Below are 19,424 nucleotides of genomic sequence, written 5' to 3' on the forward strand. Positions count from 1 at the left end.
TGTATTTAATTAATATTTAAGTTAGGGGGTGTTAGGGTTAGGGTTAGACTTAGGTTTAGGGGTTAATAATTTTATTATAGTTGCGGCGGTGTAGGGGGGGCAGGATAGTGGTTAATAAATGTATTATAGGTGGCGACTGTGTAGGGGGGCAGATTAGGGGTTAATACGTTTAATATAGGTGGCGGCGGGGTCCGTGAGCGGCGGTTTTGGGGTTAAACAATTTATTTTGTTGCAGCGGAATATATCACAATATTTTAAAAAGCATTTGTTTCATGAACAAACACTATACTTTCAATGTAACACCAAGATTTAATCAGTCAGAAAAACCTTTCCAGAATTTACCTCATTTACCTCTGGAAGCACATTTTGAATTTTTACAAGTAGGGTTGCCAGCCACCTGTCCGGAAATGACCTGGACAGTTCGGGTGCCCAGGTTTTAAGATTAGTCAGACTCGGACATGCAAATGTCTGGGTTTTGTGGGAAATGTGGTGCAAATACACACTGCCTAGCACTACTGTACTAGTACTGTTCTTCTTACTCAATAATAGCTCCTACATTATGCTTAGCTGTGGAGTGAGTGAGTGTGTGTGTGTATTTGTGTTTGTCAGTGTCTGTGTGTGTCTGTGTGAAATAGTGAGTGTGTGTGTGAGAGAGAGAGAGTGTGTGTGAGAGAGAGTGTGTGTGAGTGTATGTGTTAATGTGCGTGAGCTTGAGAATCTTTGTGTGACAGAGAATGTGTGTGTTAGTGTTAGAGTGTGTGTGAGTTTGAGTGTGAGATAGAAAGTGTGAATATCTATGTGAGAGTTTAAGGAGGCCTAGAAGATCAATTAGACCCTTATTGTAGTAGTCTTTATAAGCTCTCTGTTTTCAACATGTGGTTGCTTGTGTATTAAAGGGCCATGATACCCAAATGTTGAAAGTGATGCAGCATAGCTGTAAAAAGCTGACTAGAAAATATCACCTGAACATCTCTATGTAAAAATTAAAGATATTTCTCTTGTAAGGTGTATCCAGTCCACGGATTCATCCATTACTTGTGGGATATTCTACTTCCCAACAGGAAGCTGCAAGAGGATCAGCCACAGCAGAGCTGTCTATATAGCTCCTCCCCTAACTGCCACCTCCCCGTCATTCTCTTGCAGCTCTCGACAAGATAGGAAGTAGCTAGAGAGATGTGGTGCATTAATGTAGTTTATCTTCAATCAAAAGTTTGTTATTTTCAAATGGTACCGGAGTTGTACTATTTTAACCTCAGGCAGAAAGTTGAAGAAGAGTCTGCCTGTGGTCTTTGATGATCTTAGCAGGTTGTAACTAAGGTCCATTGCTGTTCTCACACATAACTGAAGAGATGGGTAACTTTAGCTGGGGGAATAGCGTGCAGGGTCTTCTGCTCTGAGGTATGTTCAGTTTTAAATTTTTCGAGAGAAATGATAAGCTAGAAAATGCTGACAATACCGGATTTATTTAAGGTAAGCCTGATTACAGTAATTTAATAACGACTGGTATCATGCTTGCTGTAAAGGGTAATATTTTTATTATTTACTCACATTACTGAATAGATATAACGTTTGCTTGAGGTGTATAAACGTTTATTTCATATTGGTGATAAAACTTTATTCTGGGGCCCAGTTTTTCCACATGGCTGACTAGATTTTGCCTAGGGATAGTTTTTTAAGGCCCTCTCACTGTGAGTACAGGTTGGGAGGGGCCTATTTTCCATTAGTTTTTGCAGCTTGAGACATCCAGCTTCCCTGAAGGAGTCCCCTGAACATTTAGGACTTCTCTAAAGGGTTTTTGTGCCTTCCAAAGTCGTTGTATGGGCAGGTAGGGCCACAGTAGAGCTGTGGCAGTTTGTTATGACTGTTTAAAAACGTTTATATCGTTTTTTTGATCCGGTTTTGAAACTAAGGGGTTAATCATCCATTTGCAAGTGGATGCAATGCTCTTTCAGCCTATTATACACACTGTAAAAATTTCGTAAGATTTACTGCTTTTTTCACTGTTTTAGCAGTTTCTGTGATTGTTTTTTTCTCTTAAAGGCACAGTACCATTTTTATTTTTTGCTTGTTCACAGTTATTAAAGTGTTTTCCAGAATGTGTGGTGTATCACATCTCCAAGATATAAGTATATAGCAGTCCCCACTCCAGCCTACCATTAACACAGAAGTACCAGGAGCAACAATCTTAACTTGTAATAATTTGTTTGCACCAATCATAAATAATCGGTGCCTAAGTGTGATTTTAAGTTCATTCCTATTTTAACTTAACCCAATAAAAGTTATATTTTAAATTTGTAATTTGTTTTCTCCCCCTTTTACTTATTCCTTATGGAATAATTTGTGTCATTCAGTTAGATTAAATTTATCTTTAGACCTAGGAGTGCTACAAGTGTATACTTTCTTTCTTTTTTTGCTACAAAACGTTCTTATACACAGCACCCGCATCCTGACAAACTATTGAAGAATTGTAGGAATTTAGGTCTCACACGATAGTAGTGCCATTGGTTTCTTTTCAAATTTCAATAAGGCCAAGAAGCCTGCTGCTGCCTCTAAGACAGCATGAAGGAGCAGCCCCCGATACGGAAACTGATCTAGTAGGGGGCAGACTCTCTCTCTTCGCCCAGGCTTGGGCAAGAGATGTCCAGTGTCCCTGGGCATTGGAAATTGTGTCCAAGGGTTATCTTCTGAAATTCAAAACCTCTCCCCCAAAAGGGAGATTTCATCTCTCACTTTTATCTGCAAACCAGATAAAGAGAGAAGCATTCTTACATTGTGTTCAAGACCTCCTAGTTATGGGAGTGATCCACCCAATTCCGCAGGAGGAACAGGGACAGGGCTTTTATTCAAACCTGTTTGTTGTTCCCAAGAAAGAGGGAACATTCAAACCAATCTTAGATCTCAAGATCTTAAACAAATTTCTCAGAGTCCCATCCTTCAAGGATGGAGACTATTCGAACCATCCTTCCTATGATCCAGGAGGGTCAATACAGGCACTACCAGTTTGTGGCTCTTCCCTTCGGGTTGGCCACAGCACCAAGATTCTTTACAAAGGTTCTAGGGACCCTTCTAGCGGTCCTAAGGCCGCGGGCTATAGCAGTAGCCCCTTACTCAGACGACATTCTGATACAGGCGTTGACTTTTCAAGTTGCCAGGTCTCACATGGACATTGTTCTGGCATTTCTGAGGTCGCATGGGTGGAAAGTGAACGAAGAAAAAAGTTCTCCATCCCCTCTCACAAGAGTTTTCTTCCTAGGAACTCTGATAGATTCTGTAGAAATGAAGATTTACCTGACAGAGGCCAGGTTGTCAAAACTTCTAAATTCCTGCCGTGTTCTTTATTCTACTTCTCGCCCTTCAGTGGCTCAGTAGCGGCAATGGACATAGTGCCGTTTGCCTGCCTACATCTCAGACCGCTGCAACTCTGCATGCTCAGTTAGTGGAATGGGGATTACACAGATTTGTCCCCTCTACTAAATCTGGATCAAGAGACCAGGGATTCTCTTCTCTGGTGGTTATCTCGGGTCCATCTGTCCAAGGGTATGACCTTCCGCAGGCCAGATTGGACAATAGTAACAACAGATGCCAGCCTTCTGGGCTGGGGTGCAGTCTGGAACTCCCTGAAGGCACAGGGCTTGTGGACTCAGGAGGTGACACTCCTTCCGATAAACATTCTGGAACTAAGAGTGATATTCAATGCTCTTCAGGCTTGGCCTCAGCTAGCTGCGGTCAGGTTCATCAGATTTCAGTCGGACAACTTCACGACTGTGCAAACACCTCCGGATGGAGTTCCCTAGCAATGTTGGAGGTTTCAAAAATAATTCTATGGGCAGAGGTTCACTCTTGCCATCTATCAGCTATCCATATCCCAGGAGTAGAGAACTGGGAGGCGGATTTTCTAAGTCGGCAGACTTTTCATCCGGGGGAGTGGGAACTCCATCCGGAGGTGTTTGCACAGTTGATTCAAATTTGAGGCAAACCAGAACTGGATCTCATGGCGTCTTGTCAGAACGCCAAGCTTCCTTGTTACGGGTTCAGGTCAAGGGATCCCAAGGCAGCGCTGATAGATGCTCTAGCAGCGCCTTGGTCTTTCAACCTGGCTTATGTGTTTCCACCGTTTCCTCTGCTCCCTTGTCTGATTGCCAAGATCAAGCAGGAGAGAGCTTCAGTGATTTTGATAAAACCTGCGTGGTACGCAGATCTGGTGGACATGTCATCCTTTCCACCTTGGACTCTGCCGCTGAGGCAGGACCTTCTACTTCAAGGTCCCTTCAAACATCTAAATCTAATTTCTCTGCTTCTGACTGCTTGGAGATTGAACGCTTGATTTTGTCAAAACGTGGTTTTTCCGAGTCGGTCATTGATACCTTAATTCAGGCTCGAAAGCTTGTCACCAGGAAAATCTATCTTAAAATATGGTGTAAATATCTTCATTGGTGTGAATCCAAGGGTTACTCATGGAGTAAAGTCAGGATTCCCAGGATATTGTCTTTTCTCCAAGAAGGATTGGAGAAAGGATTGTCAGCTAGTTCCTTAAAGGGACAGATATCTGCTCTGTCTATTCTTTTGCACAAGCGTCTGGCGGATGTTCCAGACGTTCAGGCGTTTTGTCAGGCTTTAGTTAGAATCAAGCCTGTGTTTAAACCTGTTGCTCCGCCATGGAGTTTAAATTTAGTTCTTAAAGTTCTTCAAGGGGTTCCGTTTGAACCTCTGCATTCCATAGATATCAAGCTTTTATCTTGGAAAGTTCTGTTCTTGGTAGCTATCTCTTCGGCTCGAAGAGTTTCAGAGTTTTTTGCCTTGCAGTGTGATTCCCCTTATCTGATCTTCCATGCAGATAAGGTAGTTTTGCGTACCAAACCTGGGTTTCTTCCTAAGGTAGTATCCAATAAGAATATCAATCAAGAGATTGTTGTTCCATCACTGTGTCCTAATCCTTCTTCAAAGAAGGAACGTCTATTACACAATCTTGACGTGGTTCGTGTTTTAAAGTTTTATTTACAAGCTACTAAAGATTTTCGTCAAACATCTGCATTGTTTGTTGTCTACTCTGGACAGAGGAAAGGCCAAAAGGCTTCAGCAACTTATCTTTCTTTTTGGTTAAGAAGTATAATCCACTTAGCTTATGAGACTGCTGGCCAGTAGCCTCCTGTAAGAATTACAGCTCATTCCACTAGAGCGGTGGCTTCCACATGGGCCTTTAAAAATGAGGCTTCTGTTGAACAGATTTGTAAGGCGGCGACTTGGTCTTCGCTTCATACTTTTTCTAAATTCTACAAATTTGATATTTTGCTTCTTCTGAGGCTATTTTTGGGAGAAAGGTCTTACAGACAGTGGTGCCTTCCGTTTAAGCGCCTGCCTTGTCCCTCCCTTCATCCGTGTCCTATAGCTTTGGTATTGGTATCCCACAAGTAATGGATGAATCCGTGGACTGGATACACCTTACAAGAGAAAACAAAATTTATGCTTACCTGATAAATTTATTTCTCTTGTGGTGTGTCCAGTCCATGGCCCGCCCTGTCATTTTAAGGCAGGTGTATTTTAATTTTTAAACTACAGTCACCACTGCACCCTATAGTTTCTCCTTTCTTTTGCTTGTCTTCGGTCGAATGACTGGGAGGTGGCAGTTAGGGGAGGAGCTATATAGACAGCTCTGCTGTGGGTGATCCTCTTGCAGCTTCCTGTTGAGAAGGAGAATATCCCACAAGTAATGGATGAATCCGTGGACTGAATACACCACAAGAGAAATAAATTTATCAGGTAAGCATAAATTTTGTTTTTACCTCAAAAATTCCTCAGTAGCCACATCCCATTGTAAAGGACTTCTTAGCAGCAAATCAGTATGTCTGTCCCGGGACATGCAAAGGTGGGGAGCTTTGTGCACTCTCATCTTATTTCTGTATTCAGTTTAAGGTAGTTTACTATGAAATCTCATGAGAGTTAAGTGAAATCTCATGAGATCACAGTAAAAGAGTTCATGACTTCAGCACTGCTGATACTGATTGGCTGCTGTTCATTTCTTAATTTATTTATTTTTTACCTGCAGCTGGGCAGCAGCTAAGGTATATTTGTGAGGTAAAATATCTTCCTTTTTTACATAGAGATGCTTAGGTGATATTTTTCTGTCAGCTTTTTACAGTTATATACTGCATCAGTTACAAGTGATTTAGCATATGAGTATTATGTCCCTTTAAGTTAAATTAGAAATACTGGTGTAACTCCTGCTTCCCCTGACTACGCTTCTGTTTAACCCTTTGTTTGGACTGGCTTGGTTTACGACTTTTTCTGGACTCTTCTTTTGTTTAATGATTTTGTGCTACTTTTCCCTTGATCCAAACTGTCTGATTATGTTAACCTTGGATTCCTCTGCTATCAGAAGAGCTGCATTTAAGTATCTTATGCAAGTTTTTATTCGTCTGAATAGCGAGACTAAAACGTTTTTTTTTTTTTTTTAAAAACTTAGAGTTACTTTCTGGTAATTAAAGGGACATTAAACACTTTAAGATGATAAGATAAAATGATAAATCGTATATAAAAAAAATCTGCAAATTACTTTCATTATTTATTTTGTCCCCTTTTCCTGAAATTCCAATCTGAAATTGTGAGCTTTTCAGTACCTGATAGAAATGGAAGTGCAGAACCCTTTTACAGTTGTAATCAAAATTATTCAACCCCCATTGCAAATCAGGTTTATTGGCAAAATGTATAGATTTGCAGCTATTTGCAATGACCAAATCAAACAAAAGCAATTGAAATAGCTCAACACAATGAATGATTCAAGTGGTTTCCCCAAATTCAACTGAAAATGCAAATTTTAGTGAATTCTGCAGTCTCAAAATTATTCAACCCCCTGAATAGAAACCCTCACAATAGCACAAATATGCAAAACGGGTGTTGTCTCAAGCACACCTGATGCAACTAATCAAGGGCTAAAAAAAAATTCAAAATAGAAATTAGACAAAAAGAAAAAAACAAAACAAAAAAAAGAGGATCACAAATATTGTGTGCAATATTCTGAACCCTAATATAAAACCCACTAGACTGGGCATCCCCAGTATTATTAAAAACCCAGAGTTAGCCAGATAATAAGGGTTATCACAGAAAAACATATACAATGAAAGATGCATAAATGAGACAGCAAGTTAAAGGGTCACTGTACCCAAAAATTTAATTTCGTGATTCAGATTGAGTATGAAATTTCAAGCAAATTTCGAATTTGGTATCTTCATTTTTTGTGAACAACCTGGGTTGTCCTTGCTGATTGGTGGATAAATTCATCCACCAATAAAAAAGTGCTGTCCAGAGTACTTAAACCAAAAAAAAGCTTAGATGCCTTCTTTTTAAAAAAATGATAGCAAGAGAACGAAGAAAAATTGATAATAGGAGTAAATTAGAAAGTTGCTTAAAATTGCATGCTCTTTCTGAATTACAAATGAACAAATTTAAGTTCAGTGTCCTTTTAATGCTATTTGTACATTCAACATGAACAGCAAAAAGTGCTATACATATATATGTCTATTTTTTAATTTTCCTTAATCAAATTATGTATATGGTATTAGTCCCAGACAAAATGGGTCTCATCTAGAAGTATACTGCATCCAAAGGATTTATATACCTCTATCCCACACAAAGAAGACATTTAATGCATTTAAAACTCTCTAGACTCTTCTGGACTCTATACCCCTAAAGAAAGAATGCTGATTTTAGAAGCTGTATTAACTAAAATATATTTTATGTTTGAAGATGGATTTGATCATCAATTGAAATGGACAGCAATGGGGACCAATAAGGCCCCTACATATGCAAACCTATATGTAAATGCATTTGAAATCAAAATTCTGTATGAACACCCCCTGTTTAAAAACCACTGTAAATTGTGGAAGATATATATTGATGATGTGTTTATGATTTGGACAGGGGATGAATCATCTTTACAAGAATTCTATTAGGCCTTAAATCAATAATGGAACAATGGAATCGGATAGGACATCTCAAATCTTTCTGGATGTCAAGGTTTCCATAGAAAATGAGTTTTCATCCTCTAAAGATGATAGTTTGCCCAATAACCAGTTGCTACATGCAAAACACATTATTAATGAAGATATAAGTCACAACTGGATGACTTTATAAACAAATTTACAGATAGAGGGTATCCCTTGGATTTATTACAAGAACATAAAAACAGGTAGATAAGATTAAGAGGGTTGACCTGCGAAAGAATATGAAATCCTTACATATATTAGATAGGATTCCGTTTTTGATCCAATATGATTATATGCAGGTTCACTGAAAAAATATATTTAAGAAATATTGGTCCATTCTCTCAAGGGATAGAGAACACTTAAACACTTTCCATTGTATATCTTTAAAAGGAATTCAAGTTTGCATTACAAGTTAATGGGAGCAGATGTGGGTCCATCTAGACCAGTGACACCATGAGATGGACTTGATGCAATCCAAAAGGGAACCCTTCCATGCAACAACTGTGCTCAATGTCACTCCATACAATCATAGAAATACTATCACACATCCAAGATTGTGGAAAAGATTGGTGATTACAGGACACTAAACATGTGATTCACAATACATAGTCTACGTAATCAAGTGTCCATGTGGGTTGGCATACATAGGTGAGACTACAAAATGTGTGAAGGAAAGGATTAAACAACATAAAAATGCAATAGGTAAGTTGGATCCCAATGCCCCGTATCACATCATTTTACTACTATAGGACAAAATAAAAGTCACCTAAGAAGATGAGGCAATAGATGGAAACTTATGTTAGAAAAAGAGGCACAGTGGAATAAAAAGTTAGATACATTGATCCCCTATGGTCTTAATATGGTTATAGTATGGGGTGCTTTTATAAGTCATCCCATATGGCAATGATGTAGAAATTTTTTTTTTTTTATAAAAGACATGATGTATAGTATAAGATTTTCACAAAAGAAGGGATAATAGAGAATAATGTCTTTCCTCTGGATAAAAAAAAAACAGTATGTCAAGGTTGGACATAGTGATCCTCAAAGGTTGATATAGGGATCGAATATGGGTCATATTATTATTTGCCAGGCAAAACAACCTATTTAGGCCTAATCATCAATAGCTTTTGAAGAAATGTGGCAGAATCGTGTTTATTTTACATTAAAACGTATGAGCTAAAAAAATCTATTTTCTCACAAGTATTTCTTAAAGGTATCCACTAGGTGGCAGCATTGCTAAAACGGTTAAAGAGATAGATGCTGCCACAGAAGAACAGGCCTTGTCAATAGGATTCTCTCGAAATGAGCATTGCCTGGTATTGACGTTAAATGCTAGCCATTGCATGATGGATATGCACTCAAACTAGAATGTGGTCTATCCGGTACACAGACTGAGGTAAACTGGATTATCATTTTACACAGAGGCTTTGCCACAAATGGGCCGATGAGAAGACCCACCGCTAAATGCTTCTCTTTGACATGGGAGGTGAAGACTATCGGAATATAGGGTGAGACTGTTCTCGCTTTTATCTGTCTGTTTAATATAACTGTTACATCTTAGAACCAGTGAGATTTGCTTTTAAGTGCCAGTGTAAACCACATTATGCTTTGTTCTGCATCAAGAGACTTGCTTAATTGACAAGCCAATGGTCTTCATGATAGTTATGTCAGAGACTACTATTTCACTCACTATAATCAGAGAGTGTACAAGCTAAAAATAAAATAATATATATATATCCAAAAAGAGCACTCTCACCACAATAGCAACTGCCAGGGTGCCAATGGTTAAATATAATAGGTCAAAGGAGGCACTCACTGTTTTTTACAAAGTGTACTTTAATTGAAAGGGAGTGTGTCCACGAAACGTCACTTTGTTCAATTAAAGTACACTTTGGAAAGACCAGTGAGTGCCTCCTTTTACCTATATATATATATATATACACACACACACACACAGTACTGTGCAAAAGTCTTAGGCCACCACATTAGATTTTTTGCTTTAGAAGTGGTATAATGAACATTTAGAATTATTTCACAGTCTCTTTATTAGAATACAACCAGAAAATACATGATATTGTATGTAGTATTAAAAAAATCAGAAAAAACTACTTCTATAGGCTAAAGTGGCAAGTATTTAGTGGGACCTCCCCTTACACTTGAGCAATAGCAGGAAACTGGTTCTCGTAAACCTGAATGGAATGGAAAACTAGTTAACCCCATGTGCAGTAGCACATACTTCATAGATTAATAGTTATTATACCTGTAATATCAGAATTTGTAATTTATTTAATCAAGTGTACCTGTGGACTGGTGTATTTAGGATCGTATTAATGAGCATAAATTGAATGTTAGGAGAAAACATTTTGATATTTCCAATTGAGGTTCCAGGTTATTAAGAAGGTTAAAAGACCTTGAAGGGGTGCTGAGAGAAACCCTCTTAAAGGGATACTAATCCCAAAATTTTTTTCATGATTCGGAGAGAGCATGCAATTTTTTTTTTATATTCATTTTTTATTGTATATTTCAACATGTTTAAACAAATACATTTGATTTCAAAAAGAGTAAGTAAAGTAAGTTAGGCCAGCAATTGACAATTCAAGTATTCCTGCATATGAGCAAAAGAGAAGGTAAAACAAGAAAGAACAAACATAAAACCCTCTAATATTTTCTAAGCTTTTTCTGGCCTCTGATAGCCTAAAAAAAAGAAAATAAATTAACTCTATTAATCCTTAAGTTTTAAGGTTATCCTGTTGAAATATTTTTATTTGTAATTCCATACAATTACTAACCCTAAAAAAAACAAAACAAAACAAAAACAAAAAAAAAAAACAACAAAAAAAGAACTGGCAACTCAAAACAAAAACAAACAAAAAAAAACAGAGAAAAAACAAACAAAAAAAAAACAAAAAAAAAAACAAACAAAAAAAAATAATAAGGGGAAGGATTCTTCCTCCTCAGTCCTCCCTCCTCCTCCCCCCTACCAACTCTCCTGAGTCCAATCCATTCACCAAAGCCCCAGTAAAACCAGCTCTGTGTTTTGAAAGGGGAATATAATATACTCTATTTCTGTAATCGGGAGGGATTTAAGAAATGGTGCCCATTTACCAAAGAATTTTCTGATGTCACTCTCATTGTTGATGTTCGTATCACGTTGCTCTAAAATGCATTGTTTTTTAAGGTAATTTTTTATTTCTACCACCGAAGGTAATTCTTTCGTTTTCCATTTTTTAAATATTAGGTATCTGGCTGCTAAAATGGAGACACTTATTATCTTTTCGTTCAAATGTTGTTCTGCCTGATTGTCGCAGCAGAAAATGATTAAGCTTGGTGACAACTCCAAGGGAGAAATCTTAAGACAGGTGTTAATCCAAAATTCAAGTTTACGCCAGAACTGACTAATCAGGGGGCATTTAAACATCATGTGTGTGATATCAGCTGCAACCAGAGAACATTTCGGACACTTTTGAAAATTCGGATTCTGAAGCTTATGCCCTTTTTCTGGTGTATAATGAAATTTATGTATCAATTTAAGATGCGCTTCTCTCCATGTTGCTGAGAGAGTGGCCTGAGCAACTTTGTGAATGGATTTTTGAATGAATTTACAATCAACATGCTCTAGTGCCATGATTAGTCTCCAGTCTTGAGCAATTTTCTCTAAAGTACGTTTCCCCTCTTGAGCTCCTAAAAGATAGTAGCAGTAAGAGATGGACATGCGGCCCTTCTTAACTAATGTAAGCCAGTCCTCTAGGTCACCCAGCTCCCAGTTCCACTCACCCTCCCTCAGTAACCCAGATACATAATGCCTTGCTTGCAGAAAAGCATAAAACTCCTTGTTAGAGAGATTGAAGCTGTTTTTAATTTCTTCAAATGTTCTGAGACACTTATTCTCTTCAGCGATAAATTGTATTATCGTTTTTAGTCCCACTGAATACCACTTTTTAAAGATAGCTGAGTCTAGACCAGCTTGAAATAATGGATTACCCCTTAGGGGAAGATATTTGGAAACTTTGCAATTAAAGGAAAGAAGCTTCCCTATCCTCCACCATGCCTTTAATGGGTTAAAAATCGCTTTAATTTTCTTGATTCTAAGTGGCATGTCCTTTGGAGCGCAATGTAATAGTGCGCAAGGTAAGTATGGATCACAGATGCTCTCTTCCAATGCATTGTTTAGAACATAATTATTGCCGGAGATCCAGTCTGCCGCAATACGTGCTAAGAAAGAAAGATTATAAAGCCGCAAGTTAGGTAATGCAAATCCTGCAAATATCTTGGCTTGTGTCAATTTATTCAGGGCTATCCTAGGTTTTCTCATTTGCCATATGAAGCTTCTAAGCCAGCTGTTTAGGCTTTGAATGTCCCTATCAAATAGCATTAATGCAGTATTCTGTAATATATACAGCAATTTAGGAAGAAGTACCATTTTGAACAGGGCTATCCGTCCTGATATAGAGAGGGGTAGGTTTTCCCAAGTCCTTAGTTTATCTTTAAATATTGTCAGAATTGGAGGGATGTTGAGGTTATATAGGTCAAGTGGATTCGTAGGTATTACTATACCTAAATACTTAAATGAGTCCTTAACTATTCTAAAGGGGCTGTTCAAGAAGGAGTCTTTGTTTTTTCGGAGCCAATAGATCTCTGATTTGTTTACGTTTGTTTTATACCCCGAAAATAACCCAAATTGGTTAATAATTTGTAAGAGCTTGGGTATATTAACTCGAGTATTTGACAGATAAACAAGGATATCGTCCGCGTATAAGGCTAATTTCATCTCCTGTTTACCTATCTTAACACCTTCCAGCTGTGACCTGATCTTAATAGCCAGTGAATCAATAGACAGATTGAAAAGGAGGGGAGAAAGGAGGCAGCCCTGTCTGGTTCCTCTGTTGAGCACAATTTGTGAAGAGACAATGTTATTGACGATTATACTAGTGGAAGGAAGGGTATACAAATTTAAAATAAATTTTAGAAAGTTGCCTTTGAACCCAAATTGACCCAGCGAGGTGAAAAGATGGTCGTGCTGTATAGAATCAAAAGCCTTTTCCGCGTCAATTGCCACAATAGCTAAGTCTGGGGTATGTTCCCCTTCCTCCCTCTCCTCCCTTTCAGCATTAAAAAAGTATTCTGTTACCACTAGGACTTCTCTAATTTTAGCTGAGGAATTCCGTGAATTTAGGAAGCCTGCTTGGTCTTTATGTATGATATTTGGTAATATCACTTGCAATCTTTTGGCCAAGATAGACATAAAGACCTTGTAGTCAACATTTAGTAGAGCTATTGGTCTATATGACTCCCTTTGTGCTGGATCTTTTCCACCTTTAAGAATAAGAGTTGTATAAGATGCTGAGAAGGCTTTCGGTACCGGTTTCCCCTGGGTGTACATAGCATTGTATGCCTTATTGAGGTGGGGCACAATCTCTAACGACAGCATCTTGTAAAATTCACTTGGTAAACCATCGGGCCCAGCGGCCTTATTAGTGGTAAGTTCAGAAATCGCTTTCTCTATTTCCTTCAGCTCTATCGGAGTATTAAGGGTTTCCACTACTTCTGCGGATACTTTGGGGCAGCAAATTTTGCTCCAAAAATCCTCTGCCTGAGATAGATCAGATTTTCTTGGAGAATATACCTCTTGGTAATATTTAGTCATTTCTTTATGTATATCTGTACTTTCTGTATAAAACTTCCCATCAATAAGAAGTTTTTCAATAAGTAATGACTTTCTGTCGTTCCTAACCAGGTTTGCAAGTAATTTGCCAGATTTGTTTCCATATCTATATAGTTTGGATTTTAATTTTAAATCTGACTGGGTTTCTTTGTATATTGCAAATGTGTCTTTATCGTTTTTGGCCCTAATGTAGCTTGCCCAATTGATCTGGTTTTTGGTCAGAAGTAGGCTATTGTACGAGTTGGTCACCACATTATTTAATTCTTTTTCTCTGAATCTTAGCTTTTTACTAATCATTGCACTATAGGAAATAATTTCGCCTCTTATAACTGCTTTGGCCGCTTCCCAGAAAATTAGGGGGCGTTCCCAGTATTCCCTATTACATTGAACAAAATCCTCGAATTTTGTCCTCAAATGTACTTTAAATTTTATATCTGATGCTAAGAAGGAGGGAAAGTGAAACCGCACAGAGCCCGACCCAGAGACTGCTAATTGAAAATTCAACGAGATTGGTCCATGATCAGAGAGGAAAACAGGTAGAACATCAGGATTCTGAATCCTCCATATGTCTCTAATATTCAAATTTTGTTTTATTTGTTTTATTTTCGCCAGTAATTTGGATTCTAGATTATCTTTTTTATTCTTTTTTTGTTCCCTGTTTTCTCTCAATCTGTCCAAAGGACAGTGAAGGGCCATATTAAGGTCTCCTCCAAGGATTAAATATCCTTCCCTAAAGGCAAGAATTTTGGCCTGGAGCTGGTTCCAGAATTCGAGGTCAATAATATTGGGTGTATATATATTACAGAGTGAAAAAACAACCTTATCAATTTTAATCTTTAAAAATATATATCTCCCCTCAGGGTCTGTCAAGACCTGTAAAATTTCATCTTTTAACCTTTTTCCCACTAATATGGCTACCCCCCTTTTCCTGCCGATACCTGATGAGGCATAGACTTCTTTTACCCATCCGTGTCTAAGCTTCAAAGTTTCCACCTGAGTTAGGTGGGTCTCCTGTAAGAAGACAATATCAGAATTAAGCCGCCTTGCGTGGGTTAAAATTGCTTTTCTTTTGATGGGAGTTGAAATACCCCCCACATTCCAGGAAACTAGCTTAAAGTTAGCAACTGGACTAATCATTCACCTGAGATGGGGGGGAGACCCAATCGGGGAACAGGAGAGGGGAGAGGGAAAAAAAGGGAGAGAGAAGAAAGGAAAGAAGAAGAAAAAAAAAAAAAAAAAAGGGACAAAAAATGAACAGAAATAATTCTGTCCATTCTAACAAACTCTTAGATCTATAATTATAAATCTTATCCATGAATTTTTTATTTTTCCTGAATATCTAATTGATGCAATAATTTTTCTGCCTCTTGTGGGTTGTCAAAGAAATGAATCTCGCCTTTCACATAGATTTTTAATTTAGAAGGGTAAATTATTAAGGCCTGATAGCCTTGTTGAATAAATTTTGAACAGATTGGGACCAGGTTTCTTCTTCTAGTAGATGTTTCAACTGAGTAGTCTTGAAATATTAAGATTTTATTTTCCTTATACATAATTGGCTGATTTTTGCAAAAATGTTGGAGTATCGTGACCTTATCTTGGAAATTAAGTAACTTTGCAATTATCGGTCTAGGTCTGTTATCTTCCTGTCTGTTTGTTAATCGTCTCCCCAATCTATGTATCCTCTCTACTACTATCTGTGGGTGATTGGGAGAAATCTTAAGCAACTGTGCAAGTATTTCAGGAATAAATGTGTTTAATTCTTCGGTTTGCCCTCCCTCAGGGACCCCTATGATGCGAATATTATTGCGCCTAGAGCGGTTTTCCAGGTCCTCAATTTTATTTTGCAGTTTAGTAATAATTGCATTGTTGGTTTCAAGATTGGACCCCTGTGCTGAAGTGAGATCTTCCAGATCAGATACCCTCTGTTCAGCCTCTTCTAATCTGTTAGAGAATAACTTTATCTCGTGTCTAAGTAAGTTAATATCTTGCTTGATCTTAGATCTTAGTGCATCAAACTTAGGGGTTAATGCCTCAGAGATACTAGACACTAGGGCCTGTACATTGGTTAATTCATTTATAGGCAAAATAGGGGCTGCAGGTATAGATACTTCCGAGAGAACTTCAGGAGCAACCTTTGTCCTCCTTTCTCTCTGTTTAGCTGCCATGACTGGTGAAGGAGTCTGGGAATGGGAGTGAAGGAATTTATCCATGTGCTGTGCAATTCGTGAGTAAATCAGTTTCGTGAACACTTACACTGTGTGCTATATTGTGCAATCTTAACAATAAACATGAAGAAAGAAGAGAAAAGAAAAAAAAAAAAAAAGGGGTGGGGTTGAAGGGAAAAGTGATAGGGGACCCGTACCCTAATCAAGTGATAGTGACGTGACCCTGGGGTAAAAAATTAAACCCAGGGAATTCCGTGAGTGATTTCTTCAGGGGAGGAAAAAAAAAAAGTTTTAACTTAAAGATGAATCCTTAAAGAAGTAGGTGGGAGTCACTTGACCAGCCAAGGTGTTGCATATGACAAAAGGAAAGCAGTTATTGATAGTGGCTAAGGCGCTTCAAAAATCAGCCAACCTTTAAGCTTCAATAATATACTGATATTGAGCAGTGTGTGTTCAATATCAGGGTAAGGGAGGGCTCAGTCAATCAATATTAGGGATAAAAGGGGGGGGGAGACCTTAGGTTTCGTTCCCTTCTGCCCCTCTCCTCTCAACAAATGTGGAAGATTTTTCCCTTTAGTCTAGAGAAATGGTGTGACCTTCTAATAGCCCAGAAATTGATTTTAATAATTTTCCCTTTTAATCGGGATAAGTATTTGAGACTTCTGAGGTTTTCCACCACTACCAGATTGGTCTATCTACAACCCTTCTTCTCTTGTAGTGTGGTTAGGAAATTATAGTGTGAGGCCTTTTAACCTAATAGAAATAAAAATGAAATACTACACAACCTTTAATCACTATACAATACAGCGTGTTATAGGCACGGCTCTGAGGGACCCATAATAATGTATTAAACCATTTATTAAGTCAAGACCTTTAGATGCTATATGCCTGCAGATTCATAAGCAAGGGTAGTTTGTTATACTATAATCCTTTCTATGAACAGGCCACAACACTATAATAGAACATTCAGAACTTGTTAACCATAATCTCTTATGTCATCACAAATATATATTTTGTGTCAATTATATGTTTTTCTCAAATATTGCCAATCAGGGACAAATACTTCTAATTTGCACAATTTATATGCCTATGACCTGTAATTTAGATTAAAGACACAGCTATATAAAAGCCAAGAGATTTAATTTTGTACTTCTCCCGGTTAGTCAGAATTAATATTTAAGGCTTTTGGGGTCATCTCTCATTAAGGAATTGGTTTTAGATGTCTGAGATCCTGACCCCACCCAGGAGGTTTTAGTGAATCTAGATAATGTTAGCAGATATATGACCTTCAGGCCTAACCAGCCTAAGAAATAAAAAATACTATAAGCCTTATATTGCTGCCAGCAAGTGTATCCTTAAACAGGGTGCAGCCCAGTATGTTACTATCACTGCTCTAGAGAGCCAGGAGAAACATTTTAAACCATTTGATTGTGCTATGAACACTTAAATCTTTAACAAGGAGTGTTTAAATGTGTGTCTAAATCTTTCTGTGATAATACCACAGAGCTATATTAAACCTTTGTAACTTAATAATCCTAGATTCATATATCAGCCAAAATACTATAAGCCTTATATTGCTGCCAGCAAGTGTATCCTTAAACAGGGTGGAGCCCAGTATGTTACTATCACAACTCTAGAGAACCAGGAGCAACATTTTAAACCATTTGATTGTGCTATGAACACTTAAATCTTTAAACAAGAAGTGTTTTAAATGTGTGTCTAAATCTTTCTGTGATAATACCACAGAGCTGTATTAAACCTTTGTAACTTAATAATCCTAGATTCATATATCAGCCAAAATGTAAATTTTGTAACATTTGTAACAGTTGTATCACATTCTGATTATTGTCATATACTGTTCTTGGGAAATAGATACTTCTGAGAAGGAAAAAGAAAAAAAGAAAAAGAATTCCGCCAGAGAGAAATTTTTGTACAGAGTCCTGTAAGTTTTTTCTCTTTTCTTTCTTTCTTCTTTCACCCTTCCCCTTTTTAAACCAGCATTAGGCAATGTTGCTTTTTCCCTTCTTTTTCTCTCCTCTTCCTTCCCTTCTGCTTCCTATTCTCCCTTTATTTCTGCATTTTCTCTCCCTTTTCTGTTCCAGTGAAAAGTCCAGGAAGAAAATTAGATTTTATATGTTGAGTTAAATAGCAATCGTAAAGCCTTTAAGGTTCTCACTTCTTCTTTCTTTGTCCCCTTTTTTTCTCTGAGGAAGGTCAAGCTATTTATACCATCTCTCCCCGGTGTATCTTTTAAATAGATTTATACTTCCTTTTTCATTCTTCCTTTTTCCCTTCCCCCTTGATTCTTGTTATTTAGAGATAAATGTCCCAGTGTTTAACCCTCAGGTAAAAAAGTCCCTTCATGCACCCCCTCTTGAGACCAGGTCTCAGACTTACCTCCTCCTCCTACGGCTTGCCACCTTCAGAAATGAGTCACCTGGGACTCCGCGTTGAACCACCAGAGGATTCCCACGTTCCACTCTGGCTTGCTGTTTGTATCTTCGCTGCCGGCCTGCCTTCTCTCATGCAGCATCGGTGAGAGAGAAGGAGGTGGGACCCAGAAAAAAAAGGCCCGTCAGGCCTATGCAGAAATCAGGCTGTCTTCATCCGCTCAGCCCTCGGACTCCTTCCCCCCTATACCCCCTCTCACGCAACACCGGTGGGAGAGGGGATGGGAGCGTCGTCAGAAGCCGGGTCAATGTGTGCTGATATCACAGAGCGGGGGGAGCCAATTCAGCTCAGTAAGTCGCCGCTTCAAAGCAGGGAGTCTCCGCCGTCACCAGAGGTAGGAGGGAGGGGGCAGAATGGGGGAGGTGAGTGCTTCATTGGAGTAGTTCTTTCTTTTACCTCTTTTGTTATATTAAATAGTATTATAAGTTCTTAGGGGGATTAGGTATAGGCAAAATGCTGACATCCCCAAATATGTCCAAGTGGTAAATTATGCCTAAGAGTTTGTCTGTTTGAGCAGCGGGGTGTAATGCCGCTACCAGGGTTCCAGGAGTGATAAAATTTGCTGTCCAGAGAGCAAACTCCCAAGCATTGGGAGAGGCACGAAATCACTGCCAGCAGCTGTGGGACTGGAGATCAGAGCACAGCTTCACCTGCATGCTCCTCCTCCACCGGAACCTCGAGAGCATGCAATTTTAAGCAACTTTCTAATTTGCTCCTATTATCAATTTTTCTTCATTCTTTTGGTATCTTTATTTGAAAAAGCAGGAGGGAAAGCTTTTGAGCTGGCCCATTTTTGGTTCAGACCCTGGATAGCGCTTGCTGATTGGTGGCTTAATTTAGCAATCTAATCAGCAAGCACAACCCAGGTTCTCGACCTAAAATGGGCCGGCTCCAAAGCTTTAATTCCTGCTTTTTATAAATAAAGATACCAAGAGAACAAAGAAAAATTGATAATATGAGCAATTTAGAAAGTTGCTTAAAATTGCATGCTCTATCCGAAACCTGAAAGAAATATAATTTGGGTTTAGTATCCCTTTAACCCCTTAACGACCGAGGACGTGCATGGTACGTCCTCAAAAAAAGTCAGTTAACGACCAAGGACGTACCCTGCACGTCCTCGGTCTGGAAAGTACTGGAAGCGAGAAATATAATTTGGGTTTAGTATCC

This window comes from Bombina bombina, chromosome 1 (assembly GCF_027579735.1).
Source record: "Bombina bombina isolate aBomBom1 chromosome 1, aBomBom1.pri, whole genome shotgun sequence".
NCBI lineage: Eukaryota > Metazoa > Chordata > Amphibia > Anura > Bombinatoridae > Bombina > Bombina bombina.